A 15357-nucleotide genomic window follows, 5' to 3' on the forward strand; every position below is an offset into this window, starting at 1 on the left:
TATTATATAAAATAGCAAAAGGTCAATATCTGAAATTGCTGAAACTGGCCAGATTTAGCCTAATCCTGCTATTACGATGGTCATTCTAAACAGATCCCACTCCTGTGGCTGGTTCTCTAGACTTAGCCTCTCCCCTGTATATATTTACTATTGTGATGATAATTCAAGAATGAATTTACCATTGTTTGTGGTTATTTCAGCGCTAGGCTCACTTTGTGTGTACTTGCCATTGTGCTAGTAACCCTCCACCCTCCTGTTTCACAGCCACATGGAAAACCTTGTGCCTGACCTCTATTCTGTAATTTCCTCTCCCAGAACCTTGATCTCTGATAATGGTTGTAACTTTGTAACTCTCACTGGTTTGGTACCCACCCCATCATGTTCAGCTCCTTAATGTTTATTAACAAAGGAACCTTTGTCAAGCTCTGCCTCAACTACTCATTAGCACCCCAATTATAAAATACTGCAATTTCTGCAGATGGATGAGGCCTAATAAACCCTCCTTTCCTTCCTAACCTACTTTTGTGTGTCTTTCTCTTCTTCCACACCAAGCAAATGAACCGAACCAAGGACCACCCAGCCCCTCTCAACATTTCTCTAAAATGTTCTTAGCCCTTACCCTCTACCTTGCGTCAGCTTCATCCTCACTTGGATTTCTGTTACGTTGCAGGGTGGCTTCTAGGAGCAACCAGGGCTATAGGCTTCCAGGAGAGAAACTGCTCTCTTCGCCAAGCCATAGAACACTCTCCTTAGTCCAAATTAGGTCACATTCTTACCTTTAAAACAATCACTGTGGCATGGGAATGTCATTGACAATTGTCTTAGCTGTGGGTAGTGATAACGAAGTTACCAGATTTTGTCTAGTTTCTTGACTATGCTGCAGAAATTAATTTCAGGAACACATTGGGTGAGTTAGGACATTAATTTATTCAGGTATGAAAAATGGGAGAAAATAACAGGCCAGAGGTCCAAGTAGAGAGGAAGGGGCTGAAAAGTGATAAAGAGGGTTGATTTACAGACTACAAGTCCTCATTATAGGTTATAAATACCCAAGTTTTAATTGTGTGGCCACATGCCACAGGAAAAATGGTGAGAATAGTGTGCAGAGGGCAGGACAGGGGTCCACAGACAAGAGAGCACATGAGGGAGAGCTTGGACTTGGGGCCTGCCTTTTGAATTGTTCCTTATTCCACCCCTTTGCTAATGGCAGGGGAGGAGTTCCAGCTGTTCTCTGTTTTGATTGCTTATTTCTCCCATCAATCTCCCAGGAGGGCCCAAAGATAAAGTCCTTGGGGAATATCCAGGGCTTCTCCTGGCTTCTGGAGGAAGTCATCTTCTCAGTGGCAGAATCTTAGGGAGGTTCTTCTGTAGCCATTTTGGAGGTTTTTGAAGTCCACATAGACTCTGCCAGGTTCCAGATCCATCTATTGATTCCCTATCTTACTAGCTGGCTTCAACAAGACATTCCTTGTTACAGCAAAGCCGGAGTTCTGAACCATAGAAACTCACAACTGGCACCCCAGAAAGGTGGATGAACAGTTTTATTATGCGTGGGCCCAGAGGAGAGTCAATCTTCAAATTCTGAGCCCCATTTTTCAGTTTTCCTAGGTTTATATAGGATTTCAGATGGCATCAGCATAATTTTTATTCATTGGCTGATGGGTTGCTAGGTAAAATTTTATAAACATGTGGGTTTATAGAGGCAGAATGCAGCTGCAAGTTTGCAGGCTGATTTACAGAATTAGGGCATGAATTCAGACATTTGATACTCTCCTGCAAGGTCATACCCCCACAGGCCCATCCACAGAAGTGGGAGCAGGAGTGACTTGTTAGATATTTTGCAAGGTTATGCTTTTTGTTCCTCAACAATCACCCCTCTGATGCCCCTAATCACTTTTTATAAGGCGTCACTTTTGCTACATGGAAAAACAACTTCAGGTAGTAAAGCATCCTATAAGACTCAAGTACACTCTTAAGATTAGTGTCCTTTCAGCTACACTTCAGTCTCTGAGAGCTGTATCTACCAGTCCAGTTCCAAACAGCAAGCTGAGCAGTCCTAAGAGGACTAGGAACCAAAAGAATAGGAGCCCATCTAGTCAGGTGATGGCGATTCTCGGTGGCTCCAGGCAATTCTGATTTTCAAGGGACAGTCAGGTACAGGGTGAGTTGTCCTATTGTTTTGTTTCTTCTTGGAGTGTGGCTTTCTAACTCTAGTATGATGACCCCAAGGACCAATACTTGAAACTCTGAGAGCAGAGGGGTTACAGGGATAACAGTATGTGGGCTCATCCAGGTAGGTTGGAGGGGCTCTTTTTCAGGTTTTGTGACATATACTATTAAATAATTATAACCACGATGAACAATATTGTACCTCTGTCTAACACTATGCTGACACACGGGTAGATTTCTGGGAATTTTGTATACTCTTTAAGTATTCATAGGAGCCCCCTACTTATACAAACTTAATTAACAGAGTGCCAAACAATCTTTATTTGTTTTATAAGGCGTCACTTTTGCTACATGGAAAAACAACTTCAGGTAGTAAAGCATCCTATAAGACTCAAGTACACTCTTGAGTCTTTCCATTCAATTTATAATATATTAAAATTTCCATTCAATTTATAATATATTATAAATTTCCATTCAATTTATAATATATTATAAATTGAATATATTATATTCAATTTATAATATATTAAAGGAAATATATTTCCTTTCCATTCAATTTATAATATATTAAAGGAAAAAAAAACAAATCTTTTGCAATAGTTTGAAATAAAAAGATATTTTTCAGGATCTCATTTTGAGAAAGCAGGTTTGAACATTTTGTTCCTTAAAAAGAGAAGAGACTTTTTTCTTCTCAGAAAACCAAGGAAATGATAAGGATAAAATACAAGAAGCTATTTTGATAAAACCGACACTTTTTGTATACTGATTATTCAGGAGAAAAACTCCATTAACTTTTACTAAAACAGACTAATGACTTGAGAAACTTTGTCACACTAACAGAGAAAGAACAAAATTTTAACTTTGCATTAGTAACTATTTGATACTAAAGATTTTAGAATTTTTTAGATAGGCCCATTAAATCTTACTTAACTTTAAACATAAAAATTCCTTTTTTACAAACCTTCTGCACTTTCTGAATTCATTCAGGTTTTGTTCCACATTTTACTCTTTCTTAATAACAAATCATTTTATCTTAGGACAAAATTACTTTCTGTTTCCCTAATAATACAAACACATTCTATATACCCTACATACATGAATTATCAAAATGATTTTGGAAACTGTCTCAAAACAAAACTCTTACAACATACAATTACAATCAACACTAACTAAACTTGTCAAAATAATAATTCAGTGAGGTTATATGCAAATAAAACTTTTTATTTTAAATACCTATTGTCATGTAATACTAGAAACAGTCTTTTAGAAACAAGTTGGCAGGGGAGGCGGGCTGCCAAAAAGCTTCCTTGTTATAAAATTAAATTTTGTTATTATTATTAATTCTGTTTTTTTTTTTTTTTGTTGTTGTTGTTGTTGTTTTTTAAACTCAATTTAGGTTTCCTAATGGGATGGGATCCCAAGATGGGACAGTTTTGTGTATTTGGACAAGGGTTTTTTCAACTGCTGGAGGATAGAATCCTGGTCAGTTTTTCCTAGGAGCCTGAGATTTTTCTTGAAGGTTTGAAAAATTGGGAGGTGGTTATTTAAACAGAACTTCAAAAGTTCAAAAGCCTGAGGGTCCAGAGTTGTAGTCTGACTTTAAGGATGGTTAATGGGAGTAGATTTACTCATGGGCAGCCAGTTTTTAATTTATTTATCTTTTATTTTTATAGACCTTGGGTAGGGTGGTTTTGAGGGTTTGACTTAGGAGTTTTACTTTCCCTGAGCTGTGGGGCCTATATGCTGTGTGGAGTTTTTATTTAATTCCTAACATTTTGCCAGCTCTTGAACTACAGCTGACAGGAGAGCTGGGCCATTGTTGCTGCTTATGGATAAAGGTATCCTGTGCTGGAAAACTATTTCTCAGAGCAAAGCTTTAGCTACATTTTGTTTTTCAGTATGGTGGTAAAAGTCTTGACCCAGCCAGAGGAGGTGCACATTATTACTAAGAAGCACCTATACTTTTGACCTGGTTTTACTTCTGCAAAGTCCATTGTTAAGTTTTGAAAAGAGGCAGTTTCCATGTGTTGGATGCTGGCCAGGGCTGGGGAACCTGGGAGGGGTTGCTCTCAGCGCAGGTTTGGCACCAGCTGCCAACAGTGGTGCAGAGCTAGGTCATCCTGGCAATGTAGAAATCTTTTCTGAGCAGGGCCTTTAAAGCAGTTTTTATATTTTAAGTGGGTGAGCTGGTGGTATTGTTGAACAAGGATGTAGGCGGCCCACTCTGGGATGAAGGCCTGGCCATCTGGGAGTAGCCAGCCGCCCTCGGGGGTCTGGTGTTGAGGAATAAAAAGCATAACCTTGCAGAATATCTAACAAGCCCCTCCTGCCCCCACTTCTGTGGATCCACCTGTGAGGGCATGGCCTTGCAGGAAAATATCAAATAACTCCTACCCCTGTTTCTGTAAATCAGCCTGTGAAAACATGGCCCAGGAGAAAGATATCAAAAGAGTGACTTCACCACCTGCTTCTGTAAATCAGCCCGGAAACTTGCAGCTGCATTCTGCCTCTATAACCCCTGCTTGCAAATTTCACCTAGCAACGCGTTAGCCAATGAACAGAACTTATGCTGATTCCACCTGAAATCCTATATAAACCTATGACCACTAAAAAACAGGGCTCAGAATTTGGAGATTAACTTCTCTGGGCCTGCACATAATACATCTGTTCATCCACCTTTCTGGAGTGCCAGTTGTGAGTTTCTATGGTCCAGAACTTCTGGCTTTGCTGTACAAGTGTCCCTGCCTTCCTTGCCCACTACTGCTTCCCCTGGGACATTTCAGCCTTTCAATGCATTGTTTTAAACGGGACAGGTGGGGCAGCAGTGGTGGAGTTGCAGCTTGAGGGCTGCCTTGGTTGCTTGCCAAGCCACCCCATTGGCCAGTGCATTTTCCCCAGCAACAGAATCTGTTTTCCTCTGATGCTCCTGACAACGCATGACAGCAACATTGCCTGGCCCCCAGACCACCTTCATCAATTGAAGGATTTTCCTTTTTTTTTCCTCCCCTGCAGTTAGAAGTCCCTTCTCCTTGTAAATTGCTCCATGGACATGTACAGCGGTGAAGGCATATTCAGAGTTAGTGCAAGTGTTCCCCGTTTTCCCAGTGGCCAGTTGTAGGGATTGAATCAGTGCCCAGGGTTCGCTTGCTGTGCAGACCACCCCCCAGGCAGGGGAGCCGCCCTCACTGCTTACTTAGCTGTGGCGACTGCACCTTAGTAAGCCTCTCCTCATTTCTGACAAAACCACTGCCCTTTGTGAACAGGGTTTGATCTGGGCTAGGAAATGGCCTGTGCTGGAGGTTGGGGAGGCTGGTACACACCTTCTTGTCACTTTTGCACAGTTGCACCCAGGAGTTCCTCTTTCCATCAGCAGGAAAGTGTCAGGATATAGGAAAAGTGGTGGGGGAGTTTTGTTTGTTTGTTTTAAGTTTTGTGGGACCTGAGTCCAAGTTAATTGAGTCCTTTAAATCTGGACACATAAACCTGGTGGCCCCAGGTGGTACTGGCAGCAGTGGGGAGTTTCGGGGTGAGTGTTCCCCACCCCTTTTTGGTGGGCTTTTTCGATTTGTTGGGTCTGGATTTTTAAGGCTGCAACTAACAAGGAGACCTCCTGTTTCATTTGCTTTTTGTTTTCCCCTCAGCAGTTTTGTAATTTTTTTTTTTTTTTGGTGTCCAGTACCGCCAGTTTGACACAAGCTGTGTTGACCATTCTCTGGCTTTCTGGGGCTTCTGCGTCAAAGGGGGTGTAAGTCTTGAAGGCTTTGTAAAGTAGCTTATAAAATCTTTCTGGAGGTTCTTCAGGCTTTTGAGTGACAGAGGCCATCTTGGACATGTTTGTGGCTGCCTCACTCCTTCCCGTAACTCTCTGTGGAGGCTTCTTGATCCCGCTGAAGGGCAGCCCCCCCTATCTGTGTGAAAGTCCCAGGCCTGTTGGGCTTCCGGTGCCACCTCTTGGGCCCATTCCTGTGGCTCCAAGACACCTGCGGGGCCTGTTCTCCAACCACTTTCTAGTCCCCGTGGATCCTGTGTCTGTGTCTCCTCCATATTGACCAGAGTTGGGAAGAGTTGGTGGCAATCATCCCAAGGGGGGTGGTGGGTTTGGAAAATGAACTCCATGAGGTCGATAAGAGCCTGAGGCTTTTCTGAATATGAAGGGGTGTGGTGCTTCCAGTTTAAAAGAGCTATAGTTGTGAAAGGCTGACAAAACAGGATTGGTCTCCCGGGTTGGACAGTCACATCTGCACTGATCTGGGCTAAGCTCTGTGTCACATGTAGGGGCATCTGAAGGGCAGGCTGTGCAGATTGAAGTTTTCTTGCCAAAGAGGACTCAGGATCCCCCCTTCTGGGAGGCCTATGGGCCCAGGAAGACTGAAGGTGGAGGAGTCTCTGGGAGATCTGCCTTGGAGGCTCTAGGGCAGGGAGATGCCCTGGAATGACTGAAACATATGGCAGGGTAACGCGTCTTCCTCCTGAGGTCCTTGTAGAATAATAGGCTTTTGAGGATGGGCCACCTGAGCTACTAAGACCCTGCTCTGACCCTTCCTTTCAACACAGAATTGAACCTAAGGGGGCAGGGTTTGGGCAATTTTTAACCAGGAATTGATGTAGGGAAACTGATCAGGGTGGCCAGGGGCTTCAGTGTCTGCCTGCCAAACTGCATGAACCTTGGTTACATCTAGGGCTCCTTCTGAGGGCCAGTCTACACCAAAGGTGGGTCACTCCAACTCACACAAGGTCCAGAGAGTTCCGGGGGACATAGGGATACCACAATCCCTGGGAAAACCTTTCTTGAATTTTTTTTTATATCATATCCTCTAAGACTGTGTGTTTGGACTGTGATGATCCCATCCCTGAACTGGTGTCACAGGACAAAGGAGGGGGGCCCTTCATGAGGCCACTCAGATGCCTGCCTATCCACATCTCTCATGAGACCTGTGGCTCATCTTAGCTAGGGTGTCTCTGTAGAGTCCGGATTAGCTGTTACACCATATGACATGGCCGCGGAATGCAGGTTGGGGCCACTCACACTCCGTAGCGCATGCCGTGGAGCCACAAACTGGATCAGTGAGGCAAGCCTCTGCAGTCCCCATTCATTCACTCAATCACTCAGAGGTTATGCAGTCCCACCCAAGGGACTGTCCTATCTGGAATTTCAAACCTCAAGATGTTGGAAGGTGATCAATCTCCACTTCCGTCTAGAGATGGGCCAGACTGGGACACAGAACCCAGGGGCTTTACATTTCTGATGATTCCTGATGTTCAATCTACCTCTCCACTGAGTCAGACCAGGATGGATGAGGCGGCCCACAGGGATCCTTTCCCTGAATCAGGCCCCATTAAGAGGACAGTTGTTGCTGCCTTGTTCGTGTGGAGATCTCTCCACAGGCCATGCCCACCAGCCCCAAACTGCAGGCTCAAAGGGTCAACTCTGTTGGGTTTCCTGGTCAGGGAATCAAATGTTACAGCAAAGCCAGAAGTTCTGAACCATAGAAACTCACAACCAGCATGCCAGAAAGGTGGATGGATAATTTTCTTATGTGTGGGCCCAGAGGAGAGTCAATCTCCAAATTCTGAGCCCAATTTTTCAGTTCTCATAGGTTTTTATAGGATTTCTGGTGGGATCAACACAACTTTTGTTGATTGGCTAATGCAATACTAGGTGAAATTTTGTAAGCAGTGGGGTTGCAGAGGCAGAATGTAGCTGCAATTTTGCAGGTTGATTTACAGAAGTAAGGGGTGAAGTCACGCATTTGATATCTTTCTACTAGACCATGTTTCCACAGGCTGATCTACAGAAACAGGGGCAGAAGTTGTGTATTTGATACTCTCCTGCAAGGTGATGCCCTCACAGGTTGATCCACAGAAGTGGGGGCAGGACTGACTTGTTAGATATTTTGCAAGGTTATGCTTTTTATTCCTCAACATCCTGAGCCAATAACTGCTGCAAGGGAGAAAGAGTTCTGCTGACAGCTGTAAGCTAGTAAGATTCCATCCCAGAGCCAAGAGTGTGGTTGATCCCATCCAAATTGTATGGTTGCCCTACAACACAGGGGGTAGAATAGACACTAGATAGGTGTAATAGGTCAAGCCCCTTGGGAAGGAGATTCTGAGAGGGATATTTGCCCACAGGAAGTTCACTGGCATGTCCTCTAGGCAACACACCCATGGGGCAGTGAGAAAAATAAGGTTGGGCAGACAGAGAAATTCAATCATGACGCAGTTGCTTCAAGGGACTCCATTGAAACCTGGGGTTCTTGAAGCTGGGATGGCCCTTCAGAATTATCCCAAATTTGGGCAAAGAGACCAGTCCTTTGTGTCTCCACATTAAGCAATCATTGCATGAGGGCTGACCGCAGGGAGGGGACATAACCTTGGGTAAGGCAGGTCTTTTCAGCCATGGAGTTTCTCAGCTAAGATACAACAGCAGCAAACTTTCCCAGCAACTGGATGAATGAGTGGTTCCATCCTGAAGGGGGAGTCAGAGGGCCCACCCCAGCATGCACTGCTCTAGGAAGCTACTGGACCTAGGGTGGGTGTGGTTGTGGGGAGATTTTAAAAAACATTGATAGATGTTTAACATGTTTTGGAGTGAGAGTATCAGAACTTGCAGAGGAATGTCAGGAGTTGGTGATGGAAAAAGAAGTTGAATTTTGGCTTCAGCAACTGGGTGGATGGTGGTACTGATTAAGCAGATGGAAAAGTGTTTGGCACACATTCAGTACTGAGTAACAATTTCTTACCTTCTTCCTAACCTTCTGCCACTTTATTCTGAAGTTATTTCAGAATGAGCAGTTATTACAAAGTTTTAAGGAAAGGAAGGTGAGCCTTAGAAATAACATCCTGGTGGCGGACTTGGGCCCAGTGGTTAGGGCATCTGTCTACCACATAGGAGGTCCATGGTTCAAACCCTGGGCCTCATTGGCCTGCGTAGAGCTGGCCCATGTGCAGCACTGATACATGCAAGGAGTGCCCTGCCATGCAGGGATATGCCCCACATAGGGGAGCCCCACATGCAAGGAGTGTGCCCTGTAAGGAGAGCCGACCAGCACAAAAGAAAGTGCAGCCTGTCCAGGAATGGTGCCGCACACACAGAGAGCTGACACAGAGAGACAACACGACAAAAAGATACAGAGATTCCCATGATGCTGACAACAGAGGTGGACAAAGAAGAAGGCGCAGCCAATAGACACAGAGAACAGACAACTGGGGTGGAGGCGGGAAAGGGAGAGAAATAAATATATAAATAAATCTTTAAAAAAAGAGAGAGAAATAACATCCTGGCAGACTGCAGACCATGAATTGGCGGCAGAGAGAGACTAGAGACATGGCAAAGGGCAAGGAGACTGCTGCTGTAGTCCAAGTGAGAAATAATGAAGGCAGTGATGGTTGGGGTGGAGAAGAGGGGATAACCAGTGTGTGGCTGTTAGTCTAGCTGATATGAATTAGGTTGAACTCTTGGTTTTGTCCCTTTGGTTTAGTATCAAGTCTTTACCCTCTGAAACACAAGAAAACCTGGGCAAGGTGATTTTAACAGACCATGTCTATTTCTGGAGAAATGGGTCACAGCATATTACACATCATGATCTAGTCCCAGGCTAAACTGGTACAAGTCCACCCAAGACAAAAGATTGGCCCTAAGTGGGGATAAAAGTTTTTCACTGTCTGTGTTAGGGATTCAGCTGTAAATAAGGCTTTGAAGGAGATTCAGAAAAATAAAACACTCTCTCTTCTCAAGAAGCTTTGATCACTGCTTGTCTTCTGAGACTGATGGAGTGGCAACATTTATTAATGAATCAAACTCAGATCTCATTTATTAATGAATCAAACTCAGATCTCACTTTTGGAACTGCTGCCACATTTTTGGGCTGTGCTTAGTAAATTGTGCCTTGCAAACTGTTTAGGAATATAAAGCTAGGAGAGAATTTATAATCAAATGTGAGTGAGACAGTACCTGGGCCTACCTACTATTTGACTTTTTAAATAACAAGAGGTTGGAGGTATTATTATTATTATTATTATTATTATTAAAAATGCCTCTCTTAGGAAAGACTCCCACATAAGGAATATATGTCGAGTTATCTGTTTGCTGTATTACATAAAAAATCATTCATTATTGCCCTGAGCTAGAACCTTTGAACCCACAGAAATACTTATGACCCAACAGAGGGGAAAGTGATGCATTTTCTAACAATACTTCCTCTTTCTAGATGTTTGGTTATCATAAATTCACCTGGTTATTATTTAAGAGGAGGCAATGTCCAACCATATAGCCTGAGGCCTCAAACAGAAAATGGGACTCTTGCCTGCTCTGATCCCTCTTTCTCTTCTTTCTGCCCTTTCCAGCTGCCCAATTATCAATCCTTTATTTGTCATTCATGTACTGAGCACTTGCTATGTATGGTGCAATCTGTCAGGCCCTATGAAGACTGAAAATTGATTAACTCTAAATTTTACTGTCCAGTGGTTTACAGTGCAATGGTGGAAACAGAGGAAGCAAGGCTAGGTAAGCTAGGCTACAGAAGAGTAGAAGAGGCCAGGATTAATTGTAACTGAGAGGAAATAGAAGGAAAATCACTTTAAAATCTTTAAAGAATGGGCAGTCTTTTGACAGTAGAAAGGTGGGGAAATGGCATTCCAATCTGTGAAAAACTGACCAATTTCTCTAATAAAATAGATATCTGAAGGCTATTTTAAACAATGGTCCCTAAATTTCTTGTGGCTCATTTATACATAGTCCTGAAATTCTTTGACTTTCTTCCCTTTGAAAGGTATGGTCTATATCCCTTCCCCTTGAATCTGGGCTCTATTATGGATATTTGGAGAGCATGGGGTGGGCTGCAGCAGAGATTGCCTTGATTCTAACCAATCCTACTTCTTGCCGGGCACAGAGGTAGACTATATTTCCCAGTTCCAACACCCAACACTGTGCAATTAGGATAGGGCCACATGACTTGTTTCTGGGCAAAGGAATATGGATGGAAGTGAGGTTTGGCACTTCCAAGCTTGGCCATAAACCAACCAAGGCTGTCCTTGTTCTCTAGCTGCTCTTCAGAATCCAAACTCAGTGGATGACTGGACGACTCCAAGGAAGGTCAAGAACTGTGCTGTCCAGTAGAGTAGCCACTAGCTACTTATGGCTATTGACCAATTGAAATGTGACCAGTTTTAATTGAGATGTGCTGTAAGTGTAGCATACTCACTTGATTCAAATAGAGTGGAAAAACAGAAGGTAAAATTTCTTTTTTTTTTAATTTTTTATTCATTTAAAAAAATATTACATTAAAAAAATATGAAGTCCCATTCAACCCCACCACCCTCACCCCCCACTCCCCCCACAGCAACACTCTCTCCCATCATCATGACACATCCATTGCACCTGGTAAGTGCATCTCTGGGCATCACTGCACCCCATAGTCAATGGTCCACATCATAGCCCACACTCTCCCACGTCCCATCCAGTGGGCCCTTGGGGGATCTACAATGTCCTGTTGTTGTCTGTGAAGCACCACCCAGGACAACTCCAAGTCCCGAAAATGCTTCCCCATCTCATCTCTTCCTCCCATTCCCTGCACCCAGCAGCCACCATGGCCACCCTTCCCACACCAATGCCACATTTATTAATCATTTTAGGTTTATTACATGTTGCAAGGATGTTTTTGATATTTTGGATCAAAGAAAATATATTCTTTGCATTTTCACCTGTTCTTTTCACTTTAATTCATCTCCTAGAAAATTTTAAATTATATATGTGACTCCCATTGTATTTCTATTGGACAGCACTATTCTAGTATAGCATTTTTCAAACTTTTTCATTATTGTTCCCATAAGGGGCCCTTTTAGACATTTCTCTTCCTAATTAACCTCTCCCTCATTAAACTTATTTTTCTTGTTTATTTTCTTTTAAATGATACATTTTTAAAAATGCCATCCCATATACCTCCCACCACATCCACCCCACCCTCCCACATCAACAACTTCTGCCATCATTGTGGAATATCCACTGCACCTGGCGAATACCTTCTGGAGCACCTCTGCATGATATGGACAGTGGTCTATGTTGTAGTACACACTCTCCCCCAGTCCACCCAGTGGGCCATGGCAGGAAACACAACATCCAGCATCCATCCCTGCAGCACCACCTAGGACAACTCCAAATCCTGAAAATGCCCCCACACCATATCTCTTCTTCCATCTTCCTTCCATCAGCAGCCACTGTGGCCACTCACTCCAGTTCACTACTAAAATTTCTTCTCTTACTAACCACAATAGTTCCCCATCAGAACACCGGTAAGTTCAGTGTAATCTATACTCTATTCCTCCATCCTGTGGACCCTAGAATGGTTATGTCCAGTTCCCCTCTATATCAAGAGGGGGCTTAGATTCCACATGGATGATGGATGCGATTCTCCTGTTTGCAGCTGTAGGCAATCTTAGCTCCCTGGTGTGGTGGTTGACCCTCTTCACCTCCCTGTCAGCTCACCATGGTAAGTCCACTTTAATACCACAGATATACTTGTTATCAGTTTATATACTGTGGTCCTGTAATAGTTAAGATTTTTCCATCCTCTGTATTAACCAGCCAAATGATTTGTGATGCAAAATACCAGAAATTGGTTGGTTTTTATAAAGCATATTTATTTGGGGTAGAAGCTTACAGTGACCAGGCCCTGAAGTGTCCAACTCAAGGTGCCACAAGAGGTACGTTCTCAGCCTGAATCTATTGCCATGTGTCATTTCAAGATGGTGGACGATGTCCACAAGGGCTCAGTCTTCCTCCTCCCAAAGCTCCATGGTCCCAGCTGCTTCCAATCTCAGCCATAGGCTGGGACATCTTGTCTCTCTCCCAGGGCTTGTTTCTCTCTAGGCTCAGCTGCCCTAGCAGCTAGATTTTACATCAGCATCAAAAAACCCAAAGGGATCTTACAGTATCAGAAATGAGGGCTTCTCCAGGACAGCCTAGCTAAGCCGTGAGGGTCTCCCCAGGCCACACAAGCATTAGGAGCCATGTGCTGTCAGCCTCACCCCTGGGCTCCAGCCACACAGGATTGATCTGGTGGCTTCACCCCATTCTGCCTCCATCACTCCCTTTGTTAAGGCCACTTTGTTCCCTTGGGCTGGGAGGCCTGGAATGAACTTCTCTTTATTTGCTTGAGAAATCTTTCAAACTCGGTTCTAGAGCCATTTCCTCAGAAGACCTGCAAGCCACCACCACTCCTGGACCTCCCTGGCCCCACAAATCTCTAGCCAGAGCTCTTGGATGCATTAAGCACCACAGAGAATTTATTAATACCAAAGCAAAATCCCAAGTCCTCTCCAAGCATAGGAAGAAAAATCAAACTGGAAAGATACAGCAGCCTTAACCTGTGTGCTTAAAATTTTATTTTAGATTTGCCAGTTTTACAAAATACAGGACTGTACAAAAGCAATGCTAGTGCCCCTCCTAGGGTGACAAAGGGACCCCAGTAAGTGAGGAACACTGAAGCCCCTCAGGATTCTGCAGAGAATGAGGTCCTCTCTGTAAAAGACTTTGCAGACTGATGATGCCGTGGACACAGGAACTCCTAATGTAATTCTACAAATGAACACTTGTCAGATTATGTGGCATATCCTATGTACTTTGCAAGTGGGTTTTTGACTGAATACCTGCCAGGGAATAAGAGAAATTAACATGTCATTCAAGAAGGTCCTAGAGACCTTGAGGGCCCAAAGTAAGGTCTTCTCCCCAAAGAGGTTTGGGAGGCCGGGGCCAGGGGACAGGTGGGGAAAGCCCAAGCATGAGCAATGGCTGGAAAGGGGCACATGGGAACAAGAGCATAAAATAGAGAGGAGGAACTGAAAGAAAGTGAAACCAATTACTGGACTCCAACAGGGGCGTGTGTGGTGAAATAGAGCCAGTTCCAAAAACCCAGGACAAACTGCAGGGGTGTGGAGAGGGGACCCTGGAAGAAGAGGGCACTGCCCCTAGCCCTGCCCAGTCCCTCCTTCCCCTGCCCCACCACCCCTCTCCTCCACAGGCAAGGGGCAGGCTGGGGCAGGAAGGCCAGACTCCTGCAGGGTCAGAGTGGGGAATGGGGTAAGGCGAGGAGACCCCGGGCTGATCATGAGGCTTCCCTTCCAGGCCCCGCACAGGTGGGACCTCACCTGGAGTCAGGTGGGCTGGGTGGGGGCACCCCCGACCCCGGCCCCACGCCAGGCATCCCACGAGGCGGGAGTGGTGGTGCAAGGCCAGGGGGGCAAAGGCCCTCAAACTCCTGGGCCAGGCCTGGCCCTTGGGGCTCGTACTCTGCCTCTCCATGTGCCCAGGGCCCCCCTGAAGGCACGGGGATCTTTGCTCCTTCGAGAAAAGCAGACAAATTGGAATCTGGCCCTGAAATAAGAACGTGTAGTTTCTTAAAAGGGGCACAGCACAGCGCCTTCCAAAAGCTTATCTTGCATGAGCAGGAGCCCTTTTCTGTGATTAAACTTTAAAAGAAATGAATTTAAACCCAAACTCAGATGAATTGTCAATTGATTTGCCTTAGCCATGACGGTGAGCAAAGGTGGAGGATCTGTCTTTCTCCCAGCTTGCTGGGGCCACCTGCAAGGCACAGTCGTTAACCCCAATACAGTTTGCCTGGGTTTGCAGCCTAAGGCGCCTCCACCCTCATTCACTAGCCAGTTACTAACCCCCAGGGCCAGCCTCTCTTCATCAGTACAATGGGGTTGGCAATAGTCCTCTCTAGGGTTGCAATGATTAACACCTGTACAGACATGTCAGCTAGTAAATAAGATGTAACTGTTTGCTGCTATTCCTGTGCAGAGACTAGGTGAGCTAGAAAGAATTTAGACTCTTGTTTCATTTTCCCTAAGGGAATTCCCACCAAATTCTTAAAAGAGGTTAAATTTCTGCCTAAATTTCCTCATTTAAACTTTCTATCAATATTACTATAGAATATTCTGTCCTTGAATTTTTATGCCTTGTAAACATATTAAAACGGCTAGTCTCCTAAACAATTGATAACAAGTTGGTAACATCAATCCTCCTTGTTGTGTGCATAGATAAATTATGAATATCTGTTATGAGTCAACTGAGATAAGTAAAAATAGAATAGAATTCAAGACTAAGTGTAATTTCAGTCACACTGTTCTTTTATAGAATAGTCCTGTGGTTTAATTTAAGGGATCTCAAACAGAAAATTGTATTAATAT

This window comes from Dasypus novemcinctus, chromosome 23 (genome assembly GCF_030445035.2).
Source record: "Dasypus novemcinctus isolate mDasNov1 chromosome 23, mDasNov1.1.hap2, whole genome shotgun sequence".
Lineage (NCBI taxonomy): Eukaryota > Metazoa > Chordata > Mammalia > Cingulata > Dasypodidae > Dasypus > Dasypus novemcinctus.